The sequence below is a fragment of the Hylobates moloch genome, unplaced genomic scaffold (assembly GCF_009828535.3).
Source record: "Hylobates moloch isolate HMO894 unplaced genomic scaffold, HMol_V3 SCAFFOLD_23, whole genome shotgun sequence".
NCBI classification, from domain to species: domain Eukaryota; kingdom Metazoa; phylum Chordata; class Mammalia; order Primates; family Hylobatidae; genus Hylobates; species Hylobates moloch.
In genome coordinates, this window is record NW_026652298.1 from 23710936 (window position 1) to 23721612 (window position 10677).

Genomic DNA, 10677 nt, shown 5'->3' on the forward strand with positions numbered 1-10677 from the left:
TTGAAAGAATGGTTTAATATTAGGAAATCTATTTATATAACATGCCAATAGATGCCAAAGGGAAAAAAGGTATATGATCATCTAGATAGATGCAAAAAAGACATTTCATATAATTCAATGCCTATTTCTGGTTTAAAAATGTTTTTAATTGAAGTAGAAATGAAATGAGGCTTTTCTCAAAATCAAAACACCCAAAGCGAACATTGTGCCCAATAGTTAAGCAATGAAAGGACTGCAATCAATGAGAACAAGACGTATAACCACTGATGATTTGGGGAAATATTTGTTACTATATTTAGATGGGAAAAAGAATTGAGAAGTATAAATACTGGAAAATAAAAATAAAAATTATTTTCATTTGCAAGTGATAAGACTGTTTATGTAGAAAACCCCCAAAAGTAAGGAAAAACTATTTAAAAAACTATTTAAGTTTGCCAGTTAAAAAATAAATACAGGCCAGGAGCAGTGGCTCATGCCTATAATCCCAGCACTTTGGGAGGCAAAGGCAGGCGGGTCACAAGGTCAGGAGACCGAGACCATCCTGGGAAACATGGTGAAACACTGTCTCTACTAAAAATACAAAAATTAGGTGCGTGTGGTGGCATGTGCCTGTGATCCCAACTATTAGGGAGGCTGAGGTAGGAGAATTGCTTGAAACAGGGAGTCGGAGGTTGCAGTGAGCTGAGATCGTGCCACTGCACTCCAGCCTGGCGACAGAGTCAGACTCTGTCTCAAATATATATATATACACACACACACACACGTATATTTAACAAATGTATATAACAAAATATATATTATATATTTTATATAATAATATATAACAAAACTATCATATATTTATATATACATATATGTATATATATGATAGTATATATGTATATATATGAATATATATATATATGATAGATTGCAAGAAGCGATCAGAAATTACAATGGAAAAATGTCATCGATGACAGGACAAAAACACCACATAACTTGGAAAAATCTTAACAAGAAATATATAGGGCGAATATAAGAAAAATTGCCAAATTTATTAGGTAATATGAAAAAAGGCCCTGAATAAATAAAAAGATTTACCAGTGTTTAGTACTGAGAGAAATAAACATTATAAAAATTCTTCCCAAATTAATTTATACCTTCTTGAAATTAATTCCAATTTCAACTCCAATTTGGTTCTTCTTACACCAGGCAAAATGATTCTGAAATTCCCTGGAATGGTATTTTTTGGGAAAAACAGCAGAAACAACATAGTGGGGAAAGAATACAATTTTAAGATACAGTATTTAAAACAGTAAGATATTGGCTCAAGAAGGTATAGAGAGATTAACAGAGGGGAATTGACAAACTAGAAAAAGATTCTAGTGAATAGAAGAATATCATGTTTTATACAAGTATTGGAAAAGCATGCTTATTAGAGAAAATGTACTTATTAGAGAAATGTAAATAACTGGCTGTTTTGAAAGAAAAATGATCATATTAGGGTCCTATTTTATAATTTATCATGAAACAAATTCCAGATAGTTTGAATATTTAAATGTATTTAAATATGAAAAATAATAGTCATTTAAAAAGTAGGAAAACATAAATATGTAGACATACATAACATCTCTAGGTAAGGCCTTTTAAAGCTTAGTGCCAAAGCCAGAAACTAAAGAAGAGCATTGATAGATTATATACATAAAATTAAAAATATCTGTACATCAAAATCATCATGTACAAAATATAAATGCAAATGAAAAAGAGATATGTTGGCAATCTATGTAGTAAAGTATGTGTTAATAATAGGTATTTGTTTAATACAACGAATTTATGAATACATGAATCAATCGGTGAAATTAAAAGGACTGTTAAGAAACAATGATAAAGACATTTAAGCCCCAGTGAAAATGTAGACAAAGGACATGAATAGGGAATTCACAAAAGAGATACAAATTTTCAACATACATACAAAAATTCAATTTCATTACAATAAAACACATCTAATAAATATGAGTCACCATTTTTTCACTAATTGGCAAAGTTTAAAAATAATTATAATAATTTAATTCTACCAATTTACACGTTCTCATATCTCAGATACTAATGTAAGTAGCATATTCTTTCTGAACATCAATTTGGAAATTTACATTAAAAGTCTCAAAATATTTACATTATTTGAACAAGCCATTTTGCTTTTGGAATTTTATCCTAAGAAAAATATCAGAAGACTACAAAATCATTTATTTATGAGAACATTCATTTTAGCATACTTAAAATTTAAAAAAATTTCAGGAAACATTAAGTCTCTGATACACTTCAAAAATTGTTTTTGTGCAACTAGAAATGATGAAGTAAATGTTACCATTGACCCCACAGAAATTAAAAAAAGAATCAGAAACTACTACAAGCACCTGTATGCACATAAACTAGAAGAAAGAGTCGGACAAATGCCTGGACACATACACCCTCTCGAGACTAAGCCAGGAAGAAAATGATTCCCTGAAGAGACCAATATCAAGCTCTGAAAATGAATAAGTAATAAATAGCCTACCAACCAAACAAAGCCCGAGACCTGATGGATTCACAGCCAAATTCTACCAGACATACAAAGAAGGGCTGGTACCATTCCTATTGAAACTGTTCCAAAAAGTTGAAGAGCAGGGACTCCTTCCTAATTCATTCTTTGAGGTCAGCATCATCCTGATACCAAAACCTGGCAGAGATACAACAAAAAAAGAAAATATTGTTAAAATGGCTATACTGCCCAAAGCAATTTACAGATTCAATGCTATTCCTATTAAACTACCAATGACATTCTTCAAATAACAAACCAAAAACAACAACAGCAACAACAAAACTATTTTAAAATTCATATGGAACCAAAAAGGAGCCTGAATAGCCAAGGCAATCCTACACAAAAAGAACATAGCTGGAGCCATCACATTAACTGATTTCAAACTATACTACAAGCTAACAGTAATCAAAACAGCACAGTACTGGTACAAAAAAAGGCACATAGACCAATAGAACAGAATAGTGAGCCCAGAAATAAAGCCACATATCTATGACCATCTGATCCTCAACAAAGCTGACAAAAACAAGCAATGGGGAAAAGACTACCAACTCAATAAATGGTGCTGGGATAACAGGCTAGCCATATGCAGAAGATTGAAGCTGGACCCCTTTCTTACACTGTACACGAAAATCAACTCAAGATGAATTAAAGACTTAAATGTAAAACCCAAAACTATAAAAACTTTGGAAGACAACCTAGGCAATACTATTCAGGACATAGGCACAGGCAAATATTTCATGAAAAGATACCAAAAGCAATTGCAACAAAAGCAAAAATTGTCAAGTGGGATCTAATTAAACTTGAGCTTCTGCATAGCAAGAGAAACTATCAACAGGGTAAACAGCCTACAGAATGAGAGAATTTTTCAAACTATGCATCTGACAAAAGTCTAATATTTAGCATCTATAATGAGCTTAAACAAATTTACAAGAAAAACAGACAACCCCGTTAAAAAGTGGGCAAGGGACATGAACAGACACCTCTCAAAAGAAGATACACATGTGGCCAACAAGCATATATAAAAAAGCTCAAATGCAAATAAAACCCACAGTGAGATACCATTGCACACCAGTCAGAATAACTATTATTAAAAAGTCAAAAAATAACAGATGCTGATGAGGTTTCAGAGAAAAGGGAACACTTATACGCTGTTGGTGGGAGTGTAAATTAACTATGTGGAAAGCAGAATGGCAACTCCTCAAAGAGCTAAAAACAGAACTACCATCCAACCCAGCAATCCAATTACTGGGTATAGACCTGAAAGAATATAAGTCATTCTACCATAAAGACACATGCATGTGAATATTCACTGCAATGCTATTCACAATAGCAAAGACATGGAATCAACCTAAATGACCTTCAATGACAGATTGCATAAAGAAAACATGGTACATATACATCATGGAATACTATGCAGCCATAAAAATAATGAGATCATGTCTTTTTTGGGAACATGGATGGAACTGGAGGCTATTATCCTTAGCAAACTAATGCAGGAACAGAAAACCAAGTACTGCATGTTCTCTCTTACAGGTGGGAGCTAAACGATAAGAACTAATGAACACAAAGAAGGAAACAACAGACACTGGGTTCTACTTGAGGGGGTAGGGTGGGAAGAGAGAGAGGAGCAGAAAAGATAACTATTGGGTACTGGGGTTAATACCTGGATGATGAAATAATATGTATAATAAATTCCTGTGATATGTGTTTACCTATGTAGCAAACCTTCACGTGTACCCTCAAACCTAAAATAAAAGTTAAAAAAGGAAATTACTAGAGATGATAAAGTAATAATAACAACAGGGTATAGTTGGGTTTGTAAATTGATAGGTGTAATATGCATAACAATAACGTCATAAAGAGGGAGAAATGGAACAGAGCTGTATAGGAGTAATGTGTCTATGTATCACTGAAATTAAGCCAGTAAATTTGAAGTGGATTCTGATAACTTAAGATGTGTATGGCAAATCCTAGAGCAACCACCTAAAAGTGATTAATATTATTAGGCATAAAATACTACATTTGAAAATAGTTACCTAAGGAAAAAGAAAGATATGAAAGAGAAGCGGAGGAGGAAAAAATGACATGAAACATATAGCAAACAAAAAGTAAATAGTGACATAAATCTATATCAATAACAACATTAAATGTGAATGGATTAAATCACCCAATCAAAAGGCAGAGATTGTCATGCTGGATTAAAAACATCATCCAACTCTATGCTATCTACAGAAGACACACTTTAGATTGAAAGATACAATAGATTGAAAGCAAAAGGATGTAAAAAGACATATTATCGAAAAGCAATCACAAGAAAGCTGGAGTGGCTATACTGATATCAGACAAAATAGACTTTTAAAACCAAAAATATTACCAGATAAATAGGGAGAGTTTATAGTAATAAAGGTCATCCATCAGCAATATATGATAATTATAAACATGTATGCACCTAGTAATAGAGCACCAAAATATATGAAGCAAATAAAGAGAGAAATAAATAATTCAACAACAATAATTGGAAACTTCAATATTCGTTTTCAGTAGTAGACAGAACAAGATAGATCAGCATAAAAATAGAAGAAAATAGAAGACCTGAAGAACATTATAAACCAACTAGACCTACAACACTCCATGCAACAACAGAATATGACAATCTTCTCTCCACACAAATCATTCTCCAGGATATGCCATATGTTGGATGATTTTTTAAAAACTTAGTAAATTTAAAAGAAACAATACAAAGTATATTATCTGATCACAATGAAATGAAATTTGAAATCAATAGCAAAAAAAAACAAATTGGAAAACTCACAAATAGGTGGAAATTAAACAACACACTTCTAAATATCCAATGCATCCAAGATGAATGCATTCAAAAGGAGAATAAGACATGGGGTGGGTCTGGGGCAGAATGATATGGTTTGAATATTTGTCCATTCCAAATCTCATGTTGAAATGTAATTCCCAGTGTTGAAGGGTACAAGTGTTTCCTTTTCTCTGAAACCTCATCAGCGTCTGTTATTTTTTGACTTTTTAGTCAAAAGGAGAATAATAAAATAATTTGAGATGCATGAAAATGAAGACACAACATACCAAAACTTATCGAAGGTAGGGAGTGATAGAAAAAAAACAAGTTTCTCTTTGAAGTGATGAAAATGTTCTAAAATTGACTGTGGCGATGCTGGAACACATCTGTAAATATAACAAAAACCACTGAATGGTACACTTGAAAAGGGTGAATTGTATGACACGCAAATTATACTTCAATAAAGCTATTAAAAGTTTAAGAATTGTTTTTAAAGAATATTTAATGAAGTGAGAAAATGCTCACAATCTAGACGGGTAGGAAAGGAAGTTGAAAATGCTATGTATAGTTGATACGAATACCAATATCTAACTTTTGTAGAGTGCTTCCTATATGCCAAGCGTCATATTTAGTATATGAAATATCTTCCTTTGCTTCAGTGAGTGTAAGTTCTAGTCCTATATCCATTTTGCAGTTGAGGAAGTTGGAGTCTGGAGCTCTTAGGTTTAAAGGTCTGTTTCTTTTTCAGAATCTGCTCACCTATTTTATTATAAACTGCCTTTAATTTTTTAATGCATCTACATTGTGTAGTAAAAGACTGACAAAACATCTGTTAAAATGTTACTAATGGTAGGAATAATTGGCAATTTTTATTCTTTCTTCTCCATACCTTTATTAAAACCCCAAAATAAATTAAGTTCAAGCCCTAAATTAATTTTCCCCCACCCCAGCTCATACGCTTTACCTAATCTGTCACAGCTGTTTTATTTATACTGTTATCATGTCTATAGTGGTGGTCCTGATATAAGATATTTAATCATTAAGGAGCTATTACACATAAATACATACCTTACTCTGGCCATACCACATACCACAGTGATTACATGAGCAGTGCCAGAGTACTGAGTTCCAATCCTCATTTGAATTTACCATTTGTAATAGGCAATTTTTGCATTGCTATAAAACATATCTGAGGCTGGATAATTTATATTAAAAAAGAGGTTTATTTGGCTCACGTTTCTGAAAGCTGTACAAGCATGGCTCCAGCATCTGCTTCTGGTGAGGGCCTCAGAAAGCTTACAATCATGGCAGAAGGTGAAGGAAGAGAAGGCAGCATCTCACATGGTGAGAATGGGAGCAAGAAAGAGTGACAGTGGAGGTGTCACTTTTAAACAACCAGATCTCGTGAACTCAGAATGAGTTCTCTCATCACCAAGGGTATGGCGCTAAGACATTCATGAGGGATGAATGATTCAAACACCTCCTACCAGACCCCAACTTCAACACTGGGAATTACATTTCAACATGAGATTTGGAGTGAACAAATATTCAAACCATATCATTCTGCCCCAGGCCCACCCCAAAATCTCACGTTCTCACATTGCAAAATGCAATAATCTCTTCCCAACTGTCCCCTAAAGTCTCAACTCATTCCAACATCAAGTCCAAAGTTCTGTCTCATCTGATACTCATCTCCTTCCACCTATGAACCTTTAAAATCAAAACAAGTTATTTCCAAGATACAATGGGATACAGGCATTGGGTAAACATACTTGTTCCAAAAGAGAAAGAGTGGCCAAAAGAAAAGAGCTGCAGGCCCCATTGCAAGTCTGAAACCCAGAAGGGTAGTCATTAAATCTTAAAGCTCCAAAATAATCTCCATTGATTCCATGTTCCATATTTAGGGCACACTGGTGCAAGAGGTGGGCTCCCAAGGCCTTGGGCAGCTTTGCCTTTGTGGCTTTGAAGGATGCCAATCACATGTCTGCTCTCACAGATTGCAGCTGAGTGCCTTCAGCTTTTCCAGGCTCAGGATGCAATCTGCCAGTGGATCTATCATTCTGGGTTCTGGAGGGAAGAAGCCCTCTTCCCATAGCTCCACTAGGCAATGCCCCAGAGGGGACTCTGTGTAGGGACTTCAATTCCACATTTCTCCTCCACATTGCCCTAGTAGAGTTTCTCTGTTAAGGTTCTCCCTCTGTGGCTGGCTGGCTTCTGCCTGGGCACCCAGGCTTTTTGATACACCCTCTGAAATCTAGGTGGAACTCACCAAGTCTCCATCACTCTTGCATTGAGTGTGCCTGCAGGTTTGACACCACATGGAAGCTACCAAGGCTTATGGCTTGCATTCTCCAAAGTGGCAACCTGAGCTGTATCTAGGGCCCTTTGAGCCGTGGCTGGAGCTGAAGTAGCAAGGGTATGGGAGCAGTGTTCTGGGGTGGCACAGGGCTTTGGCCCTCAGGGCCTAGCCCATGAAACCATTCTTTCCCCTTAGGCCTCTGGGCCTGTTATGGGAGGGGCTGCCTCAGAGATTTCTGAAAAATGCCTTCAATGCCTTTTTTTTTTTTCATTTTCTTGGCTATTAGCACCTGACTCCCTTTTAGACATGCAAATAACTCTACCAAGATCCATTTGGATTCTTTCCTGAAAATAGGCTTTTCTTTTATAGCACTTGGCTAGACTGCAAATCTTCCAAACTTTCACACTCTGCTTCCTTTTTAAATATGAGTTCCAAACTTTAAGTCATTTCTTTGCTCCCACATCTAAGCATAGGTTTTTAGAAGAAGCCAGGTCCCATCTTGAATGCTTTGCTGCTTAGAAATTTCTTCACCAGATTCCCTAAACCATCACTCTTAAGTTTAAATTTCCAGATCCCTAAAACATGAACACAATGCAGCCAAGTTCTTTGCTATGGCATAACAAGGATGACCTTTGCTCCAATTCCCAATAAGTTCCTCATTTCCATCTGAAACCTCATCAGCCTGAACTTCACTGTCCATATCACTGTCAGCATTTTGGTCAAAACCATTTAACCAGTCTCTAAGAAGTTCCAAACTTTCCCTCATCTTCTTTTCTTCTTCTGAGTCCTCCAAACTCTTCCAAACTGTGCCCATTATCCAGTTCAAAAGTTGCTTCCACATATTCAGGTATCTTTATATCAATGCCCCACTTCTCAGTACCAATTTTCCATATTAGGCCATTTTTGCATTGCTATAAAGAAATACCTGAGGCTGGGTAATTTATAAAGAACAGAGGTTTAGTTGGCTCATGGTTCTGCAAGATGTACAAGCATGGCTCCAGCATCTGCTTCTGGTGAAGATCTCAGGAAGCTTAAATTCATGGCAGAAGGTGAAGGGGGAGCAGATCTCACATGGTGAGAGGAGGAGCAAAAGACTGAGTGGAGAGGTGCCACACACTTTTAAACAACCAGATCCACGTGAACTCAGAGCAAGTACTCTCATCACCAAGGGGATGGTGCTAAGCCATTCATAAGGAATCTGCCCCCATGATCCAATCACCACCTACCAGGCCCCATGTCCAATACTGGGGATTATGTTTCAACATGAGATTTGGAGTGGACAGATATCCAAACCATATCACCATTCATTTCACCTAATTCCTCAATTAATCTGAGGAAATTAATAATTTTGTCAGCAAATGAAGAGAAAAATAGTAGCTACCTCCTTGGTTTGCTGTGAAGATTAAATACGTTAACATATATAAAGACAGTGACTGGCCCCTGGCAAGTAATCCATAGTGTTAGCTATTGTTTTTACTAGGATACTTATTAAATCTTTAAAGTACATTATATGTTTATAAAGGTTTTTTAACAGACATTTCTTTCAGGTATATTTCTGGTTTATCCTGTTAACTGGGAAGTAGAACTAACTGGAGCAGGCAATTGTCTGAGCACTCTATTTCACGGAATTTTCACAATGGTATCATTTATTAGTCTGATAATTAAAGGTTATGCAAGAAATTGCAAATTCTGATTAATAAAAATTAATAAAGACTGGGGATCAGCAAAAGTGATTTTGGATGCTATTGAACTTTGGGAAGATAAACCCTAGTCTTGGGAGATTTTCTTCAAGAGGGTAAACTGAAAAATAACCCTGTGAATTAACCATGCTCCCTGGGCATGAGCATCAACTTTTGAGAAACACCAAAGGGGACCATGCAAATGGACTATTTGATTGGCTTTGCAGTAACACTCATAAATGCTTGACTTTTGTCAATGTGGTAATTTAGGAATATTAAGTGGAACCTGCCAAGAATGCCATTTTGCTTGATTGTGCCATGATTGCTTTTATATCACTGATATCAAACTGTGCATAATTAGAGACTATTTTAACTCCAATAACAAATAACATACTTTGTTTTTACATAGCTAAATAATATCCTACAGAAGCAACATCATTACGTCATAGGATAATGGCTCAATATGTCCATTAAAAGAAGACTTGCCTTTTCTAACTATTGGGTATTGTTCATAGTGTTGATGGACTTGGTCATTTTTATTTTACAATGTAAAACTGGGTTGATACATGCTTCTTGACTGTTCTGCAAACTTACCTAAATGAGGAACTTAAAAAACATATTGTACAAGAAGAGGAGGTTTTGAATGTTATCACCATACATAACTAATAAATGTTTAAAGTGATGGATATTATAATTACCCTGATTTGATCCTCATACAATGTATACATGCACTGAAACATATCGCTATACCCCATAAGTATGTACAACTATTATGTGTCAATTGTGATTATAAATAAAAATAAAAATTAAAATAGAAAAAGAAAAAACCATATTGTACAGAACTTAGCAACAATGTAGTTCATTCTAGTGTGCAAAAATAATGACTATTCAGAGTATAATTAATAACGATAAAATAAACCTTTGCAACATTTAAGATGCTAAATAACACTTGAAACTCAAGGAAACAAAAAAACTTAGCAATAGAATAAAGGCTATTTTGAGCATCTGTAATGCATTCACGTCTCAACAAGTGAAAATTATTACATAACCAGCTTAAGCTGTGACACATACAAGAAAATTTAATGCTGATTGTTTTAAAATGCGGCTGTTTGTGCAAAAAGAAATTCTAGAGATTTCCAAGAAAGTACTCCCCCTATTTTCACCCTCCCATCCCCAAACCCTAATTAGAGTCCAGGGATGTCTAACATTTTGTGCTGATGGGACATTTATCAATTTCTTTGTCAGCTTACTCAACTATAACATAATATTTTATTAGCCTCTGTACTGAGCTATCTATTTAAGAATGTTTATATGACAAAGAGGTGTAGGAAATAGA

General features: G+C 35.1%; 1 protein-coding gene across 1 annotated transcript in view; it reads left to right on the forward strand.

Moving 5' to 3' along the window:
• The window catches only part of SV2C (synaptic vesicle glycoprotein 2C), a 565988-nt gene that overhangs the window by 103004 nt on the left and 452307 nt on the right, over nt 1-10677 (forward strand). The window lies entirely within an intron of this gene.